Consider the following 26610-nt stretch of genomic DNA (forward strand, 5'->3'; position numbering starts at 1 on the left):
ATTGGAAAGTTTCCCCTAGGGCTCTCTCCTCCCCGGTCCATCATCTGGGTGCTTTGAGGACAGCAAACCCACATTCAGACCACCTATCCGTTAGTGCCCCCCCCCAGCACTGCCTGCTCCACACCCTAGATCTTGTATACAAAAGCTCTCGTTATCTCCTTTCCTTACACAATGAGGCTTAAAAGCTTGTTGGAAAGGACACAATGACTTGATAAACCGGAACCTCAAGAAACATAAGGCCTTATTTACCCTCCTGGGAAGTAAAAAGGGTCCAATCCTTCCTTAGAGACCTGTAACCCCTGGGACCTTGGACACAGCCTCAGAAGCATTCATTCCGTTAAGATGGGGTCACCTTCCCCCCAAGAGTGGCCCAATAGCTTTCTTTCTGAAGCACAAATGTCCACAAATCTACTCTCTAAGCACATTTTCTATGATGAGCATTATTACTTTCATAATGGAAAAAATAATCCCCTGTATTTTTAAGTGCAGATCACAACCAAATGCAACCTTCTTCCAATTGGAAGGAGCAGTTCCTCTTGTTCTGATGCAGAGCTGCTGCCTTCCACAGTGGTTTTGTCACAGTTACTTTAACACACTAGGACTTTTTAACCCCGGAGGGAGCTCTGGACTAGGTCTGAAGACCCAGTTGCCAAGCCCAGCTCTTTTGCTGACTTGACCTTGAGCCTCAGTTTCTTGTTGTCAGGCAGGAGAAGGCATAGCCCCACCTGCCTGCCGGGGGCGCTGTGAGAGGCTAGTGACGTGAAGCGCAGTGCTGGAGAGGAGAAGTGGTGGAGAATCCGCTGGGGTTTTGGTGATTCTCTCAGGTAAGTGTGGGTGTTGTTTCCCTATTTAGCAAGAATTACCGGTGCCTGGACTGCGTGTTGCTGACTTCCTAGAGAACTGCATTTACTAAATTATATTTTAGTGTGTGATGTCTCAACCTTATACTGAAGGTGTGAACAGAAACCATTTCCACCGACACAACTTACTGCAACATTGACACCATTTTACATTCCAGAAAACACTTGCTCAGGAAGATTAAAGCTGCAAATAGCTCTGCTCACCTCAGGGACGTTCTCCTCAAAACCATTTAAACAAACACACCACTGTTCAACTTTTCAATAATTAGCACCAAACACCTATTTACTTTCCAAGACTCTTTGAATCTCTCCCCTTTTGTGTTCACCAATCTGTAACGAGTGTATTGTGATCCTTACTCAGTTCCAATCAGGCTCCTGCACAGAAAGACTTGCTTTAAACTGGACCTCAAAGCCCCCCAAAGCTCTTACCTTTGCGATGCTCCTGAGACTGTCAGTGTGTGATCTCACTCAACATGAGGAGCAGGCACCTTGGTCTTGCATTTTCAAAAGGTAGTTTTTGGTGGTTAATCTATGCTCGGTTACCTGCTAGAATACATGTGTAGGTTAGGTTACAGAATCATGTAACATATAGTCCTGTGTGACTGTGTTCTTTTGCCTGGCACGATGTTTTCGCGGTTCATCCATATTGTAGCCTGAATCAGTACTTCATTCCTTTATACTGCCAAATAATGTTTTGTGTCATGGCTTTACCGTATTTTGTTTATCCATTTATCAGTTGTGGATATTTGCTCTATTTCTACTTTCTGACTATTAGGAATAATACTGCTATAAAAATTCACATACAACTTTTTGTGCAGACAAGTGTTTTAATATCTTTATTTATATCTAGGAGTGGAAATCCTGGGTCATGTGGTGATCCTATATTAAGCTTTTTGAGGAACTGCTAGATTGTTTTGCAAAGTAACTGCACTATTTTCCATTCCCAACAATAAAGGAGGGTTCTAATTTCTCCTCATACTTATTATTCTTGTTATTGTCTGTCTTTTTTTATGATAGCCATTCTAAGTATGTATAAAGTGACATCTTATTATAGTTTGGTTATATTCCCTAATGACTAACGATGTTAAGTATTTTTTTATGTGGTTATTAACATTTGCATATCTTATGAGAAATGTCTATTCAAAACTTTTGCCCATTTTTAAATTGTGGTTTTTGTCTTTTTATTGTTGATTTGTAAGTGTTCTTTATATATTTTGGATAATAGACCCAATTTCAGATATGTGATTTGCAATTTTTTTTAATCCCATTCTGTGGCTTGTCTTTTTACTTTCTTCATAGTGCCTTTTGAAGCACAAAAATTTTCACCTTTGATGAAGTCCAACTTGCCCGTTTTTTGCCTTTGGTTGCTTGTGTGTTTGGTGTCACATATGTGAGATCATTGGCTAATTCAAGGTCATGAAGATTTATGGCTATGTTTTCTTCAAAGATTTTTATAGTGTTAGTTCTTATTTTTAAGTCTTTGGTCCATTATGAGTTAAGTTTTGGTGTGAGCTAGGAGTTCAGCTTCATTCTTTTGCATGTGGATATACACTTGCCCAGCACCAACTGTAAAAAGACTGTTCTTTCCCCCATTGAATTGTCCCCGCACCCTTGCTAAAATTAATTGTAAAAGTTATTTCTATACTCTTAATGCTGTTCACTATCTGTATATCTATTCTTATTCCGGTACCACACCGTCTTGATTACTGTAGCTTTGTAGTTTTGAAATCAGAAAGTATAAGTCTTCTAACTTTGTTCTTCTTTTTCAAGATTGTTTTTGCTACTCTGGATCCCTTGCATTTCCACATGAATTTTAGTATCACTTTGTCAATTTCCGTAAAAAAGCCAGCTGGGATGCTGTTAGGGATTGTGTTGGACCTGTAAGTCTGTTCGGGGAGTGTGGCCATCTTAAGAGTGTTGAGTCATCCAGTCCGCAGAAATGGGATGCCTTTCCGTGTATTTGGATCTTCAGTTTTCTTCAACAATGGTTTTCGATTTTCAGTGTACCAGTCTTATACTTCTTCTATTGTTTGCTTCTATGTATTTTATCCTTTCTGATGCTATTATAAATAAAATTATTTCTTAATTTTATTTTTCATTGTTAGTGTATAGAAACACAATTGATTTTTTTTTATGATCCCACAAAATTTTAAAATCTGTGTTTTTATCTTCAAGTTCAAGAATCATTATTTCCAAGAAATACGGGACAATTCAATAGGGGAATATCTTAATGCATGAGACCCTTTGAGACCTGACAGAGCACCCAGAACTTGCTGCTGTCCTAGAGAGAAAATAAGAAGTAAATTTTTTTGGTGTTGGGAAATGAAGTGTGTGGTTTACATAGTCCGGATAAGGCAGGTTTACAGAAAGTCATAAATTTTAAAAATTGAGAAGTCCTTGATCATAGAACACAGATCTGGGGGTGCTACAAAGGGGTTGCAAAATAATAAAATATTAAACTCAAAGAACTGGTAGATAATGAGGGCAGGATAAATGCATGCTTAAAAAAAAAAAAAAAAGCACACAAGAACCCTCTCAGGGAAATGGCATATGCATTCTAGTACCAACTTTGGGCATTGGCTAAGAAATTTAGGGCTTGAAGGGATCATATGATCATCTAGTCTGCTCCTCAGATGAGAAAAAAGAGTCTAGAAAGTTGAAGTGGTGTGGGGTGCCATATAGGAGGAAAAGCAAAGGGTTTGGAAACAAGTGACTAAGTCATCACTACTAGGAGACCTTGGGGAAAGCTACTTAGCCTCTGTCAACCTCAGGGCTTCATCTATAAAAGGAGAAAAATGAAGCGGATCTTTTAGGGCAGTTGTAAGGAATCAGTTATTCAATGAGCTACGTCTTTCTCAGTACCATGTGCCAGGCCCCATGCCTAGTGCTGGGGGTAGAATAGAGAACAAAAGAGACACAGTCCATGCCCACAAGAAGAGTAAATTCAAGATGAAGATTAAAAATAGAGCACAAGGCTCAGCATTGTGCTTCTCTGGCTCATTGAAAATTCCAGTTAACTTTCCCAAGGGCAGGGGCCTTTTTTCATTAGTTTTTGAATCCTGAGTGCCAAGCACAGTGCCTGACACATTGTAGACACTCTGTGTTTGTTGAACTAAACAAATCGTTGTCTTCTTACCCCAAGGCAAGGGAGGACTTTGGACATAAAAGGGAAGCACAGAGTATGCTGGGCAAGGAAGCAGAGCATTTCAGGAGGAGGTGATGCCTAGCATGGAGCTTGGCATGAGACCAGGCCTTGGGCCAAGGAAGAGGCAAATATTATCAGCTGTGCCAGGGTTTATTTTAATTTTTTTTTTTTTTTTTTTTAAAGAAAGCCTATCTCTTGATAAATTGAAACAAAACAAAACAAAACAAAAACCCAAAAAGTCTTTCTGGTCCCTTTTTCTTTTAGCGACATCTACCTGTGAATGTTTTTATTTTACCCAATCAGGTATTCTTAGCCAGGAGGACGGGTTTCACAATAGAAAGTAAATGGAATTTATGTCAACATCACTCTGAGAGATAAATCGATTCTGTGCATTCCATCCCAAACCGTCCGATAAGAATGATGAGGGCGATATAATTACAGGGAGAAGGGAATGTCTTCAGGCTCTGGATCAGAAGTCCAGGCCCCTGGCAACCACCACAGGTTTCTGCATGGGGAGGATCTCTCATTCTTGCTGCTGGGACCACAATGGCTTGAGGCCTGCAGTCCTGCTGGGAGCGGGCAGAGAGAGCAGGAGCCAGGCTGGGACTGTGGAGCGGCTGGTTACCACGAACCCAGGCAATACATGGAGCCAGCCAGGTCCCTGATCTCCCCTTGCCTCATAAAATCAGCCCTTTCCAGACCCTGTGAATGAGAGCAACAAAGAGTTGATGTTGAAAACAATACCCACAGTTACCTGGCTTTCTGCCCCTCCTTCCTGCAGCGTTGGAGGGACCATGGCCCATCCTCCGTCCTTGTGTGAGGCAAATTAAGATCAAAACTGGTGCCGTGAAGCGACTGGCCAAAGAAAAAATGATGTATGAAAAAGGGAGCAAACAATAAGAAGAAAAGATTGAAAAAAATGAAAGCTGAAGATGGTGAAAATTATGCCATTAAAAAGCAGGCATAGGCTCCCTGGATGATGACCCCAGATTGCCAGCGCAGGTTGGAAGCTGCATATACTGATCTTCTGTACATATTAAAGAGTGAGAAAGAGTTGGAAGAAGCTGAGGAATGCAAAGGAATTGTTGGGGGCAGTGAGAAGGGCACCGGGTGTTAGACTGGTGTGGTCAGCCCGGACCTGGGTTCAGCAACCTGGATACTTGAGTTCTGGCTAGGAAAGAATTCAGAGCCAAGACTCAAATTATAAAAGAACATTTATTTATAAAATCACAGAGATGGAAGAAGTAATTTGTAGAAGAAATTGGCTTAGGAAACAAGTTATAGAGGCAAAGGAAGGGCCCTTGGAGCTTACAAGTTGGCAAGGTAAAGGTTAAGAGCCTATAGGGAGCAGGAATGAGAAAGGGAAAGGTTCAGGCGTGCTCCCAGGAGGGAGAGTGCCCTGGATCCTGTCCTCAGGGTTTTAAGGGTGGAGATTTTAGGGGAGGTCCCGGGGAAGATCTCAATAGAATATTCAGCAGCTTTCCAGGTGTGTCCTTTCAGGGTTTAAGTCTCCACTGATTGATTGGTTGGCGCCGGGGATGGTTTCTTATCCAATGCAGCCGGTCCTGGGCAGCCGGTCCTGAGGTCAGCTGTGGAGTGACTTATCTGGTTTTGCTGCTTTTCTGGGCCTGGAGCTGAAATACAACCCGAGGCCTAGATGTTACCTCTAGGGAGGAATGGTCAGGGGGTCCAAACCACATGACCAGTGATATGCTAGGGGAGGAAAAGTTACCCTACAGATGAGGTCCTACCCTACATTTGTCCTTTGCTAGGCACCCGGGGCTTTTCACCCTGGGCACCTTCTGTACCTGGCCCATCACCCTTGTTCTGCTCATATCTGTCTCCCTACCACATTTAGTACTGGATTCAGTGAAGTTAGAAGCTTGAAGTTCTTCTGTACAGGGTGTTTCTTGCAGTTAACCCTGGGATTCATTCCACATTTATTATTTTTGACCACTGTTGTGTGTTCAAGTAACATGAGAATGTGATTCTTTTTATGCAGAGGCATATATTTTTCTTTGCCTAACTTAAGGTGTCAAATAAATGAATTCATCTAAAAAAAAGAGAAAGAAAAAAAGAAGAAAAAGAAAAAGAAAAAGAAAAAGAAAAAAAAAAATTGTACGCAGGTGGAAATCTAAAAGGCTGTATTCCAGGTCTAGTTCTACTTCGAATTGGAGGTATGATCTTGATGGAGTCACCTCGACTCCCTGAACGTCAGTTTCCTCTTCTGCAAAATGAAAAGTTGGAACTTTATTAGGCATGCTAAATACCCAAGAGAGGTGCCCCTCTACTATATTTCATCCATGACAGACAATGCTAAAAATCGTCTACCACTTTCCTTCCCAACCAGCTGCCTGAGACTCCTTCACAGATCAGTGCTACATGGAGCCAACACCAAGTATTTGGAACAAGTGCAGGATACAAGCTATTGCCATCTGTTGGGGGAAAGCCCCAAAAGTCTAAATTCAGAATTGATCCCTGAACTGACATGTAGCCTTATTCAAATTCATAAGAGCTTTAATAGGAGAAACGTACATACCTGAGCAAAGCAGCTGCTGCCAGTGGCGGCAGGCCCGGAAGAATCCGCACCCCTCCCAGGACAGGATCCCTTTTTATAGGGCTTTAATAGTAAAACCATATGGTAGGTAGTCACATAGACACCAGAAAGAACAATGCATTTCTAAGTAAACGGAAAGCATGAAGCAGTCATCACTTTCTATATATACTTTCATTAACCTCTTTCCTGGGGACATGACTTTTATCTTTGGGCGGCATTATGGTTTTTTAAGTAGTCAGCCAATGCTGAGGCTACAGGTTGTTAAACAGTCACAGAGAGTTAAACAGAGAATCTACATTTCCCAGGCATCTTTGTTGCTGGAACCATATTGTATCTCTAAGTGAGTTCCCCTACATCATCCTTGACCAGTCTGCTGTGGCCCTTTTACCCTGACATGTAATTCTAAATTATTTTTTGTAGGTTTGCCCAGGCTTCCTACAAAGGTTGTCATGAAACAGAAAACTGATGTTTACAAAGTCAAGAAACAACCCATGGTGGCTCTATGTAAACGCAAGCTGTTGTGAATGCTATAATTTGTGCAGCAAACTTTCAACACTTCTATCACACAGGGTTTCCAAGTTGATGAAGGAAGGGGACCCCGTGATGAACTTGGTCAAAAGCAGTTCCTGGGGGGGATGACTGAGTAGCAAGGGAGATAAAGAGAAAGAATTTCAAAATGTTTTTTTTTTCTTTTTCCTGAAATAGAAACTTCTGTTTCTGTGCCAGGATTAATTCCATTTCATGCAAGAATTGTTAGGGCCGTGTTGCTAGGAAATTAGCAGCTGTTGGTCTGGATGAGTTTGGACAGGAATGTGTCATTCATGCAACATAAACAGGGAAGGGGTTGGTTTATGAGACCATTTTCTGTCAGCGCTGTTCAAGCGAGCGAGCACAGCACACGGCTTTTTAGACAGAGCCCAGGTGGGGATCCTTTCCAAGGTGGCCTAATTCCCAGGTTTGGGTGACCTGGAGCGCTGCCCCAGGGTCTCCTTCCATCTGCCTGGTCTGTCATTGTCTCCCTCACAACTGCTGCCTGGCTTCTGCCCCTGAGCCTCGCTGCCGGGAGCCTGGGACCAGAGTGACCCCTGAGCTGGGAGGAATGAGTCCTGGACAGCTAACTCACCTCCAAAGAATTCAGCCTTTGAAATTGCAAATTGACGCCCTTAGAATACCCTGACCCTTCTCTGGCCTCACCTCACCCCTGCCACTCTTCATTCTCCTTCCCTGCTTTATTTTTCTCCATATACTTACCACCAGCTAACATTTAATGTGTTGTAATGACTTACTTGCTTAGAGTCTCTCTCCTTTTTTGCATGCAAGTTCCATGAGGGCATGGCATTTCATCTGCTTTATTTATAGCAGTTTCTTTGGTGCCTGGAACAGTCTCTGAAACATAATAGAAACCTAATAAATATTTGTCAATTGATCAAATCCATTCATCTATTCAATATTTTGGATGTCCAGAAAACTGGATTTTTTTCATCTGAGAAAACTTTATTGAATACTTTCTGAATGCCTGGAATTATTCCCCGAGTTTGGGATTGAGGTCTGGAAGAAGTTTCAAAAGAAAAGGGAAGACACTCCCCCCAAAGATTGAAGGGAAGGGCAAAATAACAATAGCTTTCCTGATGTATCAGTTCTTAATATACCAAGCGCTCTCCAAGGTCATTGTTTATTTGTGTCTCAAGTCAGCCTTTTGAGGTAAGTGGCCTTATCTCAGTTTTTCAGGGGAGGAACTGGATGTTCATAGAAAGTAAGTACTTTGCCTGTCAGTGAAAGAATGTCCAGCCTATAGAAAAGTTCTGTAAGAGTTTAGATGACCCCAAATTTTGAAGACATGCCCAGAAGCAAAATCTCAATGAATTGAGAAAATGCTCCAGGGACTGGCAGCTTTACAGCTTATTCTGTACATTGGCATCAAAGGAGAAGACATAAAGAAGGCTACGCGAACTCCATTGGTGGTAGAGTAAGGGGTGGGAGAAAGCAAAGCGGGGCATCTAGGCTTGGGCGAAAAGCAAAGTGGAGAAACACATGCTTCTTCCACATCGGTGGGTACAGGGTAGTTAATTACGGAGCAGCGATGGCCTTCGGGGAACAGGATAACGGGGAGGGGCTCTGGGGTCTCGTGTTTCGGTGGCCTTGTGCTGTGGTGCCTGTGGTTGTGCCTTCGAGGGGTCTAGAAAAGAAAATTAGGTGGACATTTCAAAGGCATGTTATCCCAGATGCATGAGAACAAGGGACAGAGCTCACTTAAGGTAAAGGTTAACTTTGCCAAGGAAACAATAGGCCTGGGACGTGACTAACCTCCACAACCTGCCCAATTAGGAATTTATGGTCAGACCATGCTGTGTGGTTACTCTCCGTCCCCGAGTTGGTAAGGCCTGCCACGTGGGACCGTCTGAGCTTGTCAGGTTTAGCAGGTGGCCCTTTTCCCTTCACACCCCAAACCACATGGCTACTAAATGGTAAAGCTGGGCCTTTACTCAACACAGATGCCGCCTTCAGCGGCTGGCCGCTGGCCCGCCTTTCTCTTCTGTATCTGTCTCTCCAGCCAGCTGCTTTCCAGCAGAGGGGAAAAGCCGTTCTCATAATCAGGGTCTGACAGAAATTCCTCAGGGAACAGAATATCTTGTAAAGGATTGTGACATTGTTTTTTAAGTCTGCCTTGGTTTGAGATTCCTAGTACTATAAGCTCTAAAAATCGGAGTAATTCGTCATGATGCTTAGTCACAGGATGACAGAAGGCACATGGAAAAGAGATGTTCAAGTTTGGAATCAGGTTTCCCAAAGAGCTAAGGGTTTGGAACATCCCAGAATACCCTCAGTAGGATTCCCTTGGGATTAGCAACCTCATTTTTAGGGAATTTGTGGTTTACACTATGAGTAAAAATCAAATCCATTTCCAATCAAGTTTAGGCTTAGAGCTTCTTGGTGATATACTCTTCTTTCCAGGCCTTCAGGAATTTAGCCCCCTAATCCCCAAACTATAAACTGGGAAAACTTTGAAATTCTTGTGATTGAGCAACTGAAGACTTTGTCTAAACCCTTCAGCAGTCAGGAAACATCCAACGTGAGAGCTAGTTGTCCTGAGATCTCTTTGAAGGAAGTTCCAGTTCTGGGCCTAAGAGAGTGCTTGTTTATCTTTATATGGGGGTGCAGATCAGGTCTCCCCAGAATGTGCAGACTATTTTGAGCTAAAGACCATCAAGGCCCCAAAAGACTCAGGAAGAGCTTATTACCTCCCCTTTAACTTCCTAAAAGAATTTAGATAGAGCCCGGTCTGGCGTGGCTCAGCAGTTGAGCATCGACCTAGGATCCAGGCGATCGGGGTTCTATTCCCTGTCAGAGCACATGCCCTGCAGCCGATCAATGACCCTCTCATCATTGATGTTTCTATCTCTCTCTCTCCCTCTCCTTTCCTCTCTCTGAAATCAATAAAGATATATTAAAAAAAAAAAAAAGAATTTAGATAGAGGTCCTGGTCTAGGGAGAGAAGTATTACCAGAGATAACTACAGAGTATGGGCTAGGAGGAGCTCAGCTACGGGGAGCTCTCTGGGCCTAGAGATCAAAGTCCTTTCTGCAGACTATTGTCTCTGAAAACGTTTGCTCTTCTCATCTTCCTGTGGATTGTCTCCCTTTCCTTTGAAGCACAGGCCCCTGTCCTGTTCTCCATAGCTCAAGATACATATAAGCCTTTTTTTCCTGACTGCACGTGGGTCTCATATCCTTATGGGCTCCTGTATGGACATAATTTAATTTGTTTTTTTCTCCTGTTAACCTAATGTCAATTTAATTATTAGACAGCCAGAAGACCCTAGAAAGGTAGAGGAAAAGTTTCCTTTCCCTGCAGTGTACTACAGAATCACTGGATGTCTGGAGCAGTGGTGCTGTGCCTGCCTAGCATAGGAAGGTTAGAGGAGTCAGTGGGTTCCACTCAAATAAATGTCTTTCAAGCAAGTACTTCAACAAAAAAATTTCTTCCAATGAAGTTTCTCTTATATTTTACTCATATTGGTTTATTTTCTTCAACTATTCATTTAGTTGGTGAAATAATTTAAAAAATATGTTTAGTTAAGTTCATTTGCTAGGCTTTCAGGAAAAATTATATCTGTTGTAGGAAGGGCTTAGATATTTGCTAATATACTAATAAACCATGTTCCTCTTTAGACTTGAAGGGAAGAAATTAACAGCATGTTCTAAATACAATCATGTCTCAGTATCTCAGCCTCAGGACCCAGAAACCCTACAGGGCCAGAAACTGACCAATGAAAAGATGCCCAACACCATTAGTCATTATGAAAATACAAATCAAAATCACCATGAGATACCACTTCACACACAAGAGTCTGATTAAAATGAAAAGACAGACAATAACAAGTGTTAGTGAGAATTTGGAGAAATTGAAATGCTCATACAGTGCTGGTGGGAGCGTATGTATAGTGGTGTGGCTTTGGAAAACAGTTCTTCAAAAAGTCTCACATTGGGTTACCATGCGATTAAGCAATTTTACTCCTAGGTATACACTCAAGAGAAATGAAAACATCTGTCTACACAAATATGTGCACATTTCATTACAGCATGATTCATAATAGCCAAAAAATTAACAACTCGTGTCTGTCAACTGAAGAATGAATTAAAAAAATGTGATCTACCCATACAATGCAATATCATTTAGCCTTAAAAGGAAAAAAAGTACTGATATATGCCATAACATGAATGAACCTTGAAAACATGCTCAGTGAAAGAAGCCAATCACAAAAAGCCATATATTGTGAGATTCCATTTATATGAAATGTCCAAAAGAGGCAAATCCATAGAAACAAAGAGTAGATTAGTGGTTGCCTGGGGCTGGGGTGAGGGAGGAATGGGGAGTGACTGTTAATGAGTAAATTTTTTCCTATGTGGGTGGTGATAAAAATATTCTTAAATTAGATAGTGGTGACTGCATAGTTTTGCCAATATACTAAAAACCACTGAATAGTACACTTTAAAAGGTTGAATTTTATGGCATGTGAATTATATCTCAATAAAAGAATCTAGTGGAAAGAGATATGTAAAAATAAAATAATAAAATAATATGAAAAAAATCAATAATACAGTTAAATTACTACCCTCTTTGGAAACCATCTTTGTATCCATTGCAAGGCTCACTGGATTCCATTCTAAATCTACCACTTCAAAGAGTATGAAATTATGAATTGGGGAAGTGTACACTGTTCTGTGTTCCTGTTTTTCTCCCTGTAGTACCTCCCACCTTGCCTTGTTCCTGGATGCTCATTTTTCCCTTATAATCCAGGGTTTCTCAAAGTGTCCATTTAGTTCAATAGCAACAAAAATCTGTGGTAATGTTTGTGAAAATTCTTGGGCCCACTCTGGGATCACTGAAACAGAAACTGTGCATATGACTCTAGACTTGGCATTTATAGCAATAAATGCCATAAAATTAATATAGCTATAAAATTAATACTATTATTAATAATAGCTTTTACCTATAGAATACTATGTGCAGGCACTACTCCAAGAGCTTTACATTAATTAATTAATTTAATCCTCAGCACAGTCTATGACTGGGTACCATTATTATCCTCATTTTGCAAATGAATAAACAGTTGCTGAGAGATTAAGGAACTTTCCCAAATTCATACACCTAGTAAGTAATAGAGCCTGGAGTCAAACTGGCAGTCTGGCTTCAGATTTCAAGGTCTTAACCATTGTTCAATACTGTCTGCTTTGGTTTGAATGTTTGTATGCCCCCAAATTCATATGTTGAAATCCTAACATCCCAAATGATGCTATTAGGATGTGGGGCCTTCGGGAGGTGTTTAAATCATGTGGGTGGGACCCTCATGAATGGGATTACAGCTCTTATAAAAGAGGTTCTAGAAGGGTCCCTGACCTCTTTCACCACGTGAGGACACATGAGAAGGTGATGTTATGAACCAAGAGGAGAGCCCTCATTGTGCTGACACCTTAATCCTGGATTTCCCAGCCTCCAGAACTGTGAGAAATACATTTATGGTGTTTATAACCTACCAAGTCTGTGTTATTTTGTTATAGCAGTTAAAATGTACTAAGATACTAACTCTACTCATTGATTCTTATGCTTAAGTTTGAGACTCACTATTATGATTATTATTCAATATATTACTTGCATCTGCAAAAATAAATACCTATATTTCTACCTTTGATGTGAAAATTTACAAAAATAAATTTTCTTAAGGGGAATGTGTGTGTCAAGCCGGGGTGGAGGTTGTAAGTTTGGAAACAGGGATGTGAAAAGCATGCACCCTTGGGAAAGTGGCCATGCCCCTCCCTCCTGTCTCTTCATTAATTGACTCCAGTGAAGCCAACCACCCAGAGAGAGGCCTGTCTCCTGCAACAGAAACCTGGCCCAGGTTCAGTTCCAAAGCCTGGGCCAACCTTTGCCCCTGGTGCTTTTGATTCACCAGGGCAGAGGGAGAAGTCTTGTCTGTGGGTGTCACTGCTCTTGTCCCAGAGCTCAGGCAGGCCCATTTGGAAGTCATGGCCAGCTTTGGGCTGCCTACTGAGGGCCCAGGCCACTTTCAGGCTAAAACAGGGTCCCACAGCTTTTGGCTGACTAGAGTCACCATGTCCCCAAGGGTGATCCATGCTCAGCTCCATGTCACATGGGGAACTTCCATGGCAGCTCTTTCAGGGGCCTGCAGCACGCTGATAAGAGCTTGGTGTGGGATGGAAGAAAGAGCAAAGGTACAAGGCTTGGATCTACCCCTGGAGGTGGGCTCATTGGGCAGGGCAGGTAGTTCCTCCCAGCCTCAGACACCTCACCTGTAGAAGAAAGGTAATCTTTCCCAGCCCTGGGCCTCCGCAGGTGGCTAAGATGACTGCTCACGATAACACAGTGAAACTGCTTCCTATGATGTCAATTTCACCGATTTGAATTACCAATCTACAAACTCTGAGTTTGACCTCCCTCACCCAAAAAGGTCTGGCATTCATCCATTCAACAAATACTAATTGAAGGAATGAGTGATTTTCTTTGTAGAAAACATGCTGAATCGCAAAGTGACTAATAGGCATCTCAAATTTACCATAGTTGGAGTGGAACTCAATTTCTCCCTAAAACCAGTCCCTTTCTAGTTGGGTCTAACTTGTAAACAGCACGAACATCCATCCAGTTGCTCTAGCCAAAACCCAGGCGTCATCTTTGACTTTCCTCTCCCTTCATTCAGTGCATCAGCAAGGCCAAAATACACCTGAGTGCCTTTCACACTTGCATACTCTTATCCTCATCTGGCCCCCACCATCTCACTCTTCATTCATTGCAATCTCCTGATCCTTTCCAGCCCCTGTGACACTCAGCAGTCAGGATAAATCACATGATGCCATTCCCCTGTTGGGAAATCTGCAGTGACTTCCCAGTGCACTTAAAATAAAACCCAAAGATCTTGTCATGCAGGGGAGTCTTTACATGAGCTGCTCCCTCCCACCTCTCTGGCCTTGCCTCCTGTACCACTCACCCTTTCACTGTGTCCCAGCCACACCTGCCAGCCTACTTTCTGTCATCTCAACATGCCAAGCTCATTCCCACCTCAGGCCTCTGCCCTGCCTGCTCCCTCACCTGGAATGCTCTTCCTCTGGAACATGGCATGGCTCCTCCTCATCACTTTAGTTTTAGTTCACGTAGCGCTCCCTCAGTGAAGCCACAACTCCTGTCCTGAGTTATCCTCTCCTCCTTTATCTATTCCACCTTCTTCATTGCACCTGTTACAATTTGAAATTATCTTAATTGTATGTTTAATGACATGTCAACTACTGTCATCCCCCTCAACTGTAACACAAGCTTTGCAAGGCCAGAGACTTTGGTTATCCCCAGCTCCTAATGCCTGGCACATAATTGCCTGTCAATAAATAGTTCTTAAATGAATGCTGTGAGATCACTATGAGAACACTGGTTTCAACTATAATTGACTTGTTCTAAAAGAACATAAGGAGATCTATAGAAATGACAATAATAAGGTTTGTTAAATACCAGCCTAGGAAGTTGGGTTTAAAAAAAAATGAGGGTAAGATGCTTAGATGAACTCTTAGTTTTGCAGTGTCCCTGGCTTCCGTCCCTCAAACTTAGCATGTTCAAAACCACTGTCCCATATTCTTCTCCTGGGAGAGCATGTAGTTCAAGACAGGAACAGCCTTCCAAACCTTCAGAGTCCTCCTTGACTCCTCCCTTTCTTTCACACCCACATTGCCTCTGTCAACAAATCCTATTACCTCTACGTACAAAATATATCCAGAATATGATCCTTCCTCACCTGCCCCTACTACCAAGCTGGCTCAAGGCACCCCATCTTTGAGCTCTTGCAATGTCTCCTAATTACTCTCCTGCTTCTACTTTTGTCTCCTAAGTCTCATCTCAACTCAGTAGCTAGAGTGATCCTTTGAAATTATGTCATTCCTCTCCTCAGACCCCTCAAGTGGCCTCTCATCTTATGAAGTGTAAGGTCCAAACACATCAAAGGACTCCAAGGCCCGACCGTATCCTGCTTCCAGATACCCCTGGCCTGGCCGCTGCCGTCCTCACTCCACCTCAGCCACGCCGACCTCCTGCTGCTGCTTCAAAAGGCCTAGGCCACTCCTGCCTCAGGGGTTTTGAACTTGCTGTTCCTTCCCTCTAGAATGTTCCTCTCACGGGGGGGTCCACACAGCACACTAACTCAGCAGCATCAGGCTCAGGCTTTGCCCAAATGGCATCTCAGAAAGTCATTCCAGGTCTTTACAATACACTCTTCCCACCCTACTCCTCTTCCCTGTTTATTTCCTACCTCTTGATCAACAACGAATATAATATTACATGTATTTACATATAAAACATTTGAGATATAATGTATATAATACATTAAAATACATTTAACATTAAATATATAATTATGTACATATATTATATACAACAATATATGTGTATATTAATATATAATTATATGTATGTACACATGGCTAATTTGTCATGTGTTTCCCCACTAGAATTCTTGGGGTAGGAATTTTTGGTTTTGTCAGGGTAGTATCTAGAGTAGTGCTTGGCTTGTGGTGGGCACCCAGTAACTATGTGTTGAATTAATTAATTCAGATGAAGCCAGAAACGAGGCAAGGACTTAAAGCACATGCTGTGAGGGCTTTATACTAGTTGGTGTTGAGCCATTAACTTGTCTCAGCTCTCTAACACTTAATACGTGAAAGCAGCTTCAGTTACGTGAGTCACTGCCTGTCTGTAAAATCAAATGAAACTGTTCAGGAAAAAGATGACTCTGATACTGAGACCAGAAAGAAGTTTCCCCCATAAGCCCCTTCAAAGAGGCTGTATGTTAGAGCAAGGTTCTAACGGGAGAGTTTAGGGAACTGTGGCGAGGATCACAGCGTTTCTCATTACGTTCTCCAGCGTGGCTGACGCCTTATAACACATTGTCATTGTCATGTAAAAGCTTTTGCATGTAGAGTTAGAACAATGTGGTCCAGAGACACAGCTTTCTATTAGTCTGGACTGTTTTAGGAACGGACCTGCAGTGCTCAGGAACAGACAGGATTCATGGCTGTTGGGCCTGCTTCTCTCAGTCAATCTTTTGTTGAACACTAAATGGCAGGGAGTTCAAGGGTACATTTGCAGAGAAATGGGGTCTTCCTGGGGTACTGTGGAGGCGGTACCAATACAGTTTGGAGGAGCTATTGTGGTCCACTCCTTGAAGATATACAAATGGTCAACAGGCATATGAAAAGATGTTCAGCATCACTAGTTACTAGGGAAATGCAAACCAAAACTACAATGGGATATCACCTCACACCTGTTAGAATGGCTATTACCTACAAAAAAAAAAAAAAAAGCCACTTTAAAATGGATTTGGAGCTTCCACTCCCAAGTACAGCTTTGCACTTACGTCTTATGCCTTAAATCTTTGGAATGTTAAAACAGCAACTTTGTACCCCAAAGGACTATTTGCAAAGATAATAAAAAAGTAGTTATTATGGCTACCAGACCGAAAATTAAAACATTGTTTAGGATTAGCATCACTACCTTATGCCATCTGCACCAATAGAAATGCCTTCCTTCTATTGATATAACTGTCTTTCTCTTTCTTATAAACACCCACTACATTTGTCTCCCAATCAGAACATTACTTGGACTTCTGCCTGAATCAGTGCATCCAGAATAGCAATTCTTTTGATCTCAAATAAATGCTTGTTGCCTCTCACTTTGAAAGGCTTTTTTATCTTTAGGTTAACATATCAAAAAGACAAGAAATAACAAATGTTGGAGAGGATGTGGTGAAAAGGGAACCCTCATGCATTTGGTGGGATTGTAAATTGGTGCAGCTACTATGGAAAACAGTACGGAGTTTCCCTTAAAAATTAAGAATAGAACTACGATATGATGTAGCAATTCCTCTTCTGGGTATTTATCCAAAGAATATGAAAACACTGCTTTGTAAAGATATATGTATTCATATGTTTATTGCAGCAATATTTACGATAGCCAAGATACGAAACAACCTAAGTGTCCATCGATGGATGAGTGGATAAAGAAGATGTGGTACCTATGTACAATGGAATATTACTCAGCCATAAAAAATAATGAAATATAGCCATTTGCAACATGTGGAGGGATCTTGAGGGTATTATGCTAAGTGAAATAAGTCAGATAGAAAAAGGCAAAACACGTCTTGTTTCATTCATATGTGGAATATTAAAAAAGCAACAAACAAACAAAACAAAACAGAAACAAATTCATAGATACAGACAAAAGAATGGTGGCTATTAGAGGGGAAGGAGGGTGGGGGAGGGCAAACTGGGCAAAGGGAGTCAAATACATGGTAATGGAAGGAAACTAGACTTTCTGTGGTGAGCATGCAAAAGGTTATACAGATATCAAATTATAATGTGGTACACCTGAAATGTATATAACTTTATTAACCAATGTTACCTCAATAAATATAATTTAAATAAATAACTGGCACTCCCTGAACTCATGCAGTCCACAGCCTGCACAGCTGTATGAAGCATCCCTGTTTACGAGCCTAGGTAAGTAAGTGGAGAGCCATAGGCTTTAACCAGCAGCCCAAACAGGAGAAGGCTTGCCACACATTAGAAAAGTTCCAGGCCCATGAAAAGATGCTAAATATTTCACTTCTTGCAGAATTGGGCTAAGGGAGGAGCAGTGGGCAGAACCAGGATGCTCCATAAGAAAGAATGTAGAGTTAGATCCGACACAGAGAATGGCCATAAAAAATGTCAGTGTGAACATTTTCAAAGCAGATGAAAACGATCTCATCCCCACACAGGCCAGCTATATCTTGGGAGAGCTCCTGCTGACCAGCTCATTGGAGGAGTGTGGTCTTCCCTTCAATGAACAGTTGTGAAATAAACATTGAGGTAGATGATGAATTACACATTACATTGCTATTTTGGATTGCCAGCCATAAGCCAGCTACATTGCGGCAGTTGCCAAAACTGATGACTGTGGTAAGTTTTTCCACTATGAAATTGGATTCTATAAAATTTACTGTAATAAAAATATTCACTCCACCGGGCATCCCAGTCAGCACATTCACCCAAGGGCTCTTAAGGTGCACATGGCAGGAAAATTGTATTTCCCTGCATTCATGTATAAGTGCATTTTCTGAATTTTTGTGGTGAGACAAAGGCTTTCATGAGAGTTCAGTTTCACACACACTCACCAGATACACTTTTTTTTCTTCTTTCATTTATTGGAAGATATGAAGAAATTGCATGGTAATTAAGCTGAGAAATATGCACGATGGTGATGATTAAGTAAATACCTAGGTTTTCATGTTCATGGCTGCCTGAAGTCCCCAAGAATGCAATCACTCAGGGTCCAACCCTCCTGAAGAGCTTACCATGTGTCATGCACCATGCTAGGCACTTCTCTGAGGCTGAGTGGGGTTGGGGAGATAAAGGTCTTGACCCTTGACCTCAAGTAGCTCCCTGCCTGGTGGAGGAGTCACGGCGTTCTCACTTGGAAAGTTATCTAGAACTGCAAGGCAGTGTGTGCTGAGTGTCCACTGAGGAGAGCTGACCATTTGGGATCCCTGTGGGTAAGAGGGATCTGGAGCCTCCAGGGAGTGGGTTCTGAGCTGGTCTTGAAGAGCAGGATGTAGAAAATAGGGGTCTCAGGGACAGGTGCTTGCCAACCTCCTACCTGTATCTTATGACCTCTATGAATAGGAGAAAAATTAAATTTGAACACATTTGGGCCACTGTATTTTGGGTTTCTTTGTTACAACAGCTTAGTCTATGGCTTAACCAATACATTTGTGGAACAGTTCTTGAGCTTACCTTCTTCTAAAACATCCAGGCCAATATGACGCAGTCAGCGAGATGAAAGGAAGGGAGTCAATGACAAGAGAATCCTGTGATGAGCCAGGCATTATTCTAAAAAAAAAAAGAAAAAAGAAGTACATCAACTCTGACCTCCCCACTGGCTCTGCCAGGCAGGGGCCATCTCTCTCACTTCTAGTGATAAAGGAGCAGAGGTGGAAAGATTATCCGAGATTACACATGGCCAGTAAGCAGCAAAGACCAGAACCCGGATAGGTCTGATGCTTCCTACACTCAAGTATAATCAGTTATATAGAGGGAGTTCCTCTAGGGGCCATATCAGGTATCCCCCTGGTTCCCTATTTACTCCGGGAGGGTAAGGAAAAGAATCCCTGCTGTTCTACTGGATCCAAACAGGGGCAGGTGACTTGGGAAACGGGAGCAATAGAACTAGAAAGGAACTTGAAACATTTCCAGTTTAACCACCTGGTTTGTTTTGCAGATGAAGAAAAAAAGGCCTGGAGGGGTAAAGTGGACCGACAGAGTTCATGGCCCTATTCAGCACAGCCTACTGCCAACCTTACATCCCTGGTCTTTATGGACAAAAGGCAAATAAGGGTGTGTGTTTTCTTGCAGACCTTCTTGGGGTCTCTCTTGGCTGAAGAAGCAGATAAAGCTGGGAAGTGCTCAGTGTTGATGGGGGAGGCCAAGGGCAGATATGTGCTTCAGTTACTGTGGTCCAGAGCTGACCCTTGACCCAGTTCTGCCTTTGTCCCCAAGTCCCCAAGTTTCCCTTTCTGGGTCCTTTGCTCTCCTTCAGGTCAACCCCCTCCTGCCCAGTATTCTCCCCTCTCACGTCACTCCCCTTTCAGGAGTGTCAGGTGAAAGCTTGGTAGGAATTTAAGTTGAATTGTGAGGTATGTGTGTTCATTTGGGCTGTTTCTGTAACCATCAGTGGAAAACTGTCCTCATTAAAGAGCCTTCAGGCTCAGCCAACAAGTAGAGCGGGAATTTTTGGAGGAGGTAGGGGGATGGTGACAGTAGAGGGAGGAAGGGTCACTGGGGGGAATCTGATATGCGTAGCAGGGAGACAATCTCTTCAGCAGACTTGTACCCTGAGGGTTGTTTTCAGGCTGGTCTGCCTGTTTTCAGAAAAGGTATTTTGGTGATGAAATAAGAGCTTTCGGGAGCTCGTGCATTCCCGCAAGGCTTCTGACTTGAGCAGCTGAGTCAGGATGGCCCGTGGGTTAGATAAGAGCAGAGAGTTAGTGGTTTCTCAAGACTTTGTAAACTGATGCTGTGTGGGAGTGTTTCCCTTTCTTTAAATGGATCATTAAAAAAAATTGGACACAAATCAGGAATTCAATATCTAACCAAACAAATTTCTACCCACACAGATAACTTGACTCACACAGGCAATTTCTAATAAATACAAGATTTGCTTCGTCTCTGAGACTGGCTTCTCATTGGCAGTTTGGTGAGGCTCTGCTAGGGTCCTTTATGGGTCCTTGTCTGGGTTGTTGTGACCCAACATGTTACAGTTAAGAACCACCATATACACACAAGAAAGCCTTTAAATCTATGTCTTCGCATTGGCTGTCACACTAGCCCTGGGATGAAGACTGTGGATTAAATGATCATTCCCACTTGATAGATGGAAACTGAGGCCCAGAGTGATGAACTGGCCCGGAATTCACACAGCAAGGAACCATCCTCTTCTAGTGCTCTTTTTCACTTTCACACAGCACCTACTTTCTTAGAAGATAAGCCTGAAATGTCACAGGTTAAAAGAGACAGGTGTGAACCACCAAGAACCCAAAGGAAATTTACTCATTTGTTCATCCATTTAAAAACCTTTACTGAGAGCCGTGTGTCAGGGATCATTCTAGGTGCTGGGGATAAAGTGTTATATCCGAGAATCAGATCCCCTATGCGGCGGAAAGACAATCACTCCAGAGCTGATAATGTAACAGCAAAAGGGACTTTTATTCCAGCTAGCTGGGGTTCAGTCGTATCCAACGCAGTGGAATTCTGACTCGAACCCTGATCTAAATTTACAACAAGCTTATATAGGGTTACAGTGAGCAAGCAATCATTATCCTTGCAAGGGTTGTAAATTCTTTAGGAAGGGTGGGCTCAGGATGTTTCTCAACCACAGGCGCTTGAAGTTTGAGTGCACCTGGTATTCGTCAAACCCACCGATTTAAGTTAATTCCTGGAACTGCCTCCACCCTCTGCAGTTTACTGAGTCACTTATGTATGCCTTTTGTCCTGTCCTGGGGCCTAGGGGCCTGCCTCTGTCTTGGTGGGTCCTCACAAAAACACTGAATAAAGTGGAAAGAATCCCACGGCTATTCCATTCTGTCTCTTTAATTGCTGTCCCTTTTTGGGTAATAACACCCGGCATTTACTTAGATCTTATTGGTTCGCAATATGTTTTTCTACACACGTCTCCTAGGACCCTCACAGCCAACTTCAGAAAGGCTAGGTATGTTGCCCACAGGCACATGGCACTGCTGGGTTCTGACCCTTCTTTTCGGACAGCAATGCAGACAGCCCTGCGGCTCATGGGCACTGTCTCCTTAACAACCAGCCAAGGTCAGAGCCATGGGTGGGGGCACGCAGGAGTCCTCAGAGATGCCCCACTTTCCATCCCCTTCTCCTACACACATTCTAGTGGGCTCCCTGAGAGCCAAGTGGTGGGGAATAGAGTCCCCCCAATAATTCGTAAGCTCACAACAAGGCCAAAGGACCTGACCACAAACAGAGAAGACACAGGTTATTCATGGCCTTGTGACCTGTATATCACCTGGAGAGAGACCAGGGAGGGACAGACTGGAAGGAGGGTACACAGGAGATGGGGGCTACGCAGAGCTAGGCTGGGGCAGGTGCACGCCCATGAACTTTCTTTGTGCCAGAGATCACCTCGTGTAGTTTGCCACTTTGCAGCTTGTCCGTCTGTTCTGTTTATGTAAGCAGCCAACTGATTGTTTTAGAGCGTCTTAGCTTCCTTCATGTTCTTATTAGTGATATTAGAGATCGATCCTTTTTTTAAGCATATCAATGGAGTGATCCTCAATATAACTATAGAAGTTCTGTTTTTAAACATTGTGGGTTTAGATGCCATAATCCCTTAAATATCGGTGCCTCAGCCCAGCCCTGGCATTACCTGCATTCAGCATCTGAGACCATCCTTCCCCTAAGAACCAGGCCTCACTCAAGGCCAGCTCACCTCCTGTGGGACAGGTCCCCAGGTGGGTGCTCACTCTGCTGGCTCTGCCTCATGCTGGCTCCACCCCTCCTAGGTCTAGAAGGACCTGAAGGACCAGGAAGAGCTAAAGCAGGTGAAATTTTAAAGACAATATTGTCAATATCCTGTCTGGAAAAGTTGCACCAATTTACTTTCTATAAGCAGGGGAAGGAGAACAGCTCTACCTTTCTCTTCACTGATGTCTGCACACATGTAATGCTGGGCACAAAGTAGGGCTAGCTCACACGGGGCTGGAGAATCTGTAAAATATGGTCATCTTCCAGAAGAAGGGAGAGTGGAATTCTTGGGCCTGGTTAGCTTCAGGGAGAGCTAGAGCAAGTGTCGGGTAGAGACCTAGATGCCTTCAGATAACCAGCTCTCAATAACCTTGAGCTCATTCTCAGCAAAGCACAGAAGGAGGTGACCATCCAGACTTCTGGACCCTGTAACGTAATTGACTTTCTATCAAGCTATCAACTGGCTTTCACTGATCACCCATTTAATGCCCAGCGCTGCCCTCAGGGTCACAGATGCCGTGGAAGTCTTCTACCTACCTATGAGGGACCTGTGGTCTCGGTGGGGAGGGCAGACAGACCACTGTGCCCAGGAAAACACCACAGTCCGTGCAAGACCATGGAGAAGCAAGTGTCAGACTGTGCACTGGGTATGAGATGGTGCCATGGGAGTGCTGAGGCCAGGAGAGGGGTAGACAGGACAGGGCCTCCAGCAAGGGGGTGAGGCTTGTGCTTTGGAGATCCCAGGTTGTCCGCTCTACATCCTGTCTTTGGCACGAAGAGCTGGTCCTTCTGAGAGGAAGAAAAGCATCACCTTTCACTTTCTGAGTCTCCTGCTTCTCCAGGCAACCACCTGTTCTCCACACCAATGCTCAAGGGCTGTTGGTGAAGGGAAAAGGAAGGAAAGAACAGATAGCTGTGGTGGGGGCACAGTCACAACTCCAGCGCCTCCCACCGGGCCAATTTTGGTGGCTCCCCCCCCCCCCAGGGGATGCAAAGGGATCTTCAGGCTGCCCCACTCTAAGGAAAGGGGACGTTTTCTGAGCGACCTTAGGACCAGACAAAAGCTAAACTCCAGCAGAGTTGCAAGGGTTTGTTCACATCCTCATGCTGGTTCTCTGAAGTGCTGGCATGTTTCCCTGTTTACTCACTGCCCCTCCTGCTGAGGAGAAAAAGCTGATTTCAGCCACTCGAGGAGAGAGAGAGTCGTGACCTTCCTGTGGGACTGGTGATAACGTGCTCCTTATAAGGAGCAGACAAACGAAAGGCCCCTTGCTCACAGCTCAGGAATGCAGCCTCTGTGTGTGTTCTTTCTAACTTTACCTGGTAGAGGGGCTCCACACCTGAGCCCGGCATTCCTTGTGGTCTCCGGGGTGGGGTGGCCTCTGTTCCCGCTGAGCCAAGAGAGAATTCATTGTTGGAGATAATTCTAGCCATAAGGTTTCAGAATCAGTGATGCAATTGGATTCATTGGGGCCAAAGAAGTAGTTTAAAAATATATATTTTTTATTATTTGAGAAACTTCCTAACAACTATATAAACTCCACGGTCAAAATGGACTATTATATAATCCCTAGTGAAAAGAGGGGTCAAAATCCACAGTGATCAGAGCCAAAGGCCATTCCAGGAGCAAACAGAGTAATAACCATTAGTAATTTAAGCTATTCTTTACTTGCAGTGCCTTCTCTGGGTCAGGCGCTCCACTTACTCATTTTATTAAAAAAGGATATTGAAGCTCAAGGAGAGGTGAAGTCACCTGCCTGGATTCACACAACTACCGTCTCTGTGGAAATACAGAGATTCAAACCCAAGTCTTTCTTGCTCCAAAGCCAGTGTAGTTCTTTCAACGGGAACCGCAAACACCTGCCTGGCTTTTCTAATGCCCACTGAAGACCAGGGTCCCCTCTGACTGTGCAGTGTGGACAACGATTTTGGCTACTCCAACTTGTCTTGTTCCTCATGAGGATTTTCCAGACCATCAAGGAATAAATGAATGTTGTGTTTCCTCCTAAACTGTTTTTCCTTCCAATCTTGTGTTGCTCAGAAAAACATGGAACCAGAAAGCCAAATCCCAGAGTGCTCTCTCTGCTCAACACTGAAGGAGTCCGGCCAGCAGGGCCGTCCAAGGCCTTGTTGTGAAATGCAACCTGGCTGAGCCTCCCCACCCAAGTTGGCCTGCAAGCCTGTCCTCTGACTGTCCCCACCACCCACCCAGGCCGTGTCTAGTCTCTCTGGCTCTCGGAACTAGTCAGCTGGGCCAAACCCACTCCCATATTCAGTATGACTATCCAGATACTCTGACACCCATAACCCCCATTATTCATTCGAATCAATATTTTGTACCCATCAACGTCTTGGGGAATAATTCAGAGAGGGTTTTGCCTTTTGGGAGCTGACATTTGGGAATGAGGAATAGCCAACTCGCTAATTGCTGGACAACCATTATGTAAGTCCTGCAGAGGTTGTTAGGTTGACAAGAGAGTGCATAACTGGGGCGCGGATAAGGGCTTGACCAGGCACTGAGGGATCAGGGCAAGAAGCCCCTTATCCCCTGAGGAAGACGAGATGGCTTGATGCACAGAGGGGCCAGTGGATAACACAAGGCCAGAGAGGTAAGCAAGGCATGATCTTGAGGGCCTTTGGAGATCTGGACTTTAGCTTTGGAACACTGAAACTCTTTAGTAGGGTTTAAGTGGTGAATTTTATGTGTGTATACATCTGGAAAGAACTGGATGATACGTATGCCAACACATTCTAACCTGTGCTGAGAATTAACAACTGCATTTCTGGCTCTTGGTGACTCTGAAACAGTAAATTTGCAGTCATTTAAAGGCTGTCACTTAAAGGGTTGTGATAAATGTTTGTTCTTGACGATGATGATTTAAGCTCAGGCAATCCTCTCCAAGTGGAAATATTCACCCACCCTGCCAGCATTCTGAACCTGGAATGGTCTTCCCACATGGCCACCAGCACCAGGCCCATCAGAGAGATGGGTTTGGGGGCAGGAGTTTGAGGACAGTGAGACAAGGCAAAGAGTAGAGTTGTGCCAGGATCTCAAAAGCTGATCCCCTTCATCAGAGTGTCCAAGTGGGTTGCTTTCCTGGACCCTGGAAAAGCACTGAGAGAGCCCTAAGCAGCATTCTCAGAGTTCGCCCTGAACCTTTTTCTGTGCATACAACGAAGGCCTTGCACCAAGTCTCTTCTCACCCTAACAGTCTGACATTTCCAACTGACTCCCTAGGAGGACAGTTTTATGGTGAACAACTCTGACCTCACCTGGGGCCTGGAGAAGGGATGGAAAGGAAAAGGGGGAGTGTGGAATATCAGCAAGGAATTTGTGATCAATCAAATGGTGAGAAGGCAGCAAGGTAGAGAGCAATGGATGACATCAACATGATCTCACCCAGAGACAGTTCTGCTTCTGAAAGTTTGACTTGTCCCACAGTGAGTGAGGAAGATCAAAACACACACACACACACACACACACACACACACACGCACATATTCCATGCCCTTCTTTTTTTTTTTTTTTGAGTGATAATTAGTATTTTATTTTATTTTATTTTTTAAAATTTTATTATTGTTTAAACATGCCCTTCTTATTTAAGAGAATGTTAACATTTCTTTAGAGTGTTGTTCTTAAAATTACATTGGGAGACCACATTTTTAAACTTGTGAGAACAGAGCTTTCAAAATCACAATAAAATGTGATTTTTAAAAGTGTTCTTTAATCAGGACTAAATTTAATGTCAGTGATCAAAACACATGTTAACTTTCAGTATGAGCAAGATAGCTGCATTGGCTGTTCTGCCAAATCCCTTTTCCTAGTATTTCCCACATGACCACACATCTGCGAGTTTTGCCTGAGCTTGTCCCTTCCGACAGCATGGTGGGAGTGAGTTCCCGGAAACTGTTCTTTCCATGAGTGTCTAGGCACACTTATCAAGTGTTGAAAAGAGTGTGAGAGAAAAAAAGAGATGTCTGAAATGGAAAAAAGTGGGAATTTCTAAACCAAATGACCAATTGTTGCCAGTCCTGCTCCCAAGCTATCATGAATTGATAACAAATTAACAAAAAACACAAATTTATGTGTGTGTGGCATTGCTCTGGGCAGTGGGCAGATCCAAGAATAACATGTGACTAGATAGCCTCCAACCTGTGGCTTCCAAGCCCAGGCTTTGCGGTCTTTGCCCTGTGATGGAGCTCTATTCCCAGTGGAGTAGGAGGTAACATTTCCATGCACTCCAGCTTTGTATAGTGGCTTGTGCCCCGGCCAGGATGTCAGAAAACGTCTAGAACCAGCCAGCTCTGCTAGTTAATATTTGTGTGCTTTGGCCAAGTTTCCTAACCCATTAGAGTCTCTATTTCTTTATCTCTAAAATGATAGCAACAACTCAACACCTTGTGACTGAGGACAGACTTATGCACCACGCGTGAGTTAGGATGCAGCCATCACCTCAATGAGAGTGAAGGAGTGGA

The 26610-nt window shown here is 43.4% G+C and overlaps 1 long non-coding RNA gene across 3 annotated transcripts in view; it reads right to left on the reverse strand.

Annotated features, from left to right (window-relative positions):
• Window positions 1-5202: 5202 nt before the first annotated feature.
• LOC308560547 overlaps window positions 5203-26610 on the reverse strand; it is a 95960-nt gene continuing 74552 nt past the window's right edge. Inside the window, exons 2-6 of one of the 3 annotated variants that reach the window (XR_013999353.1) lie at window positions 18886-18981; window positions 7849-7948; window positions 6545-6625; window positions 6128-6232; window positions 5203-5639 (exon numbers count right to left, since the gene is read on the reverse strand). This is a non-coding gene — a long non-coding RNA (uncharacterized lncRNA). The remainder of the gene's footprint in view (window positions 5640-6127; window positions 6233-6544; window positions 6626-7848; window positions 7949-18885; window positions 18982-26610) is intronic. The other 2 variants (XR_013999352.1, XR_013999351.1) reach the window with 2 other exon arrangements.

This window comes from Miniopterus schreibersii, assembly GCF_964146895.1.
Source record: "Miniopterus schreibersii genome assembly, chromosome: 8".
Lineage (NCBI taxonomy): Eukaryota > Metazoa > Chordata > Mammalia > Chiroptera > Miniopteridae > Miniopterus > Miniopterus schreibersii.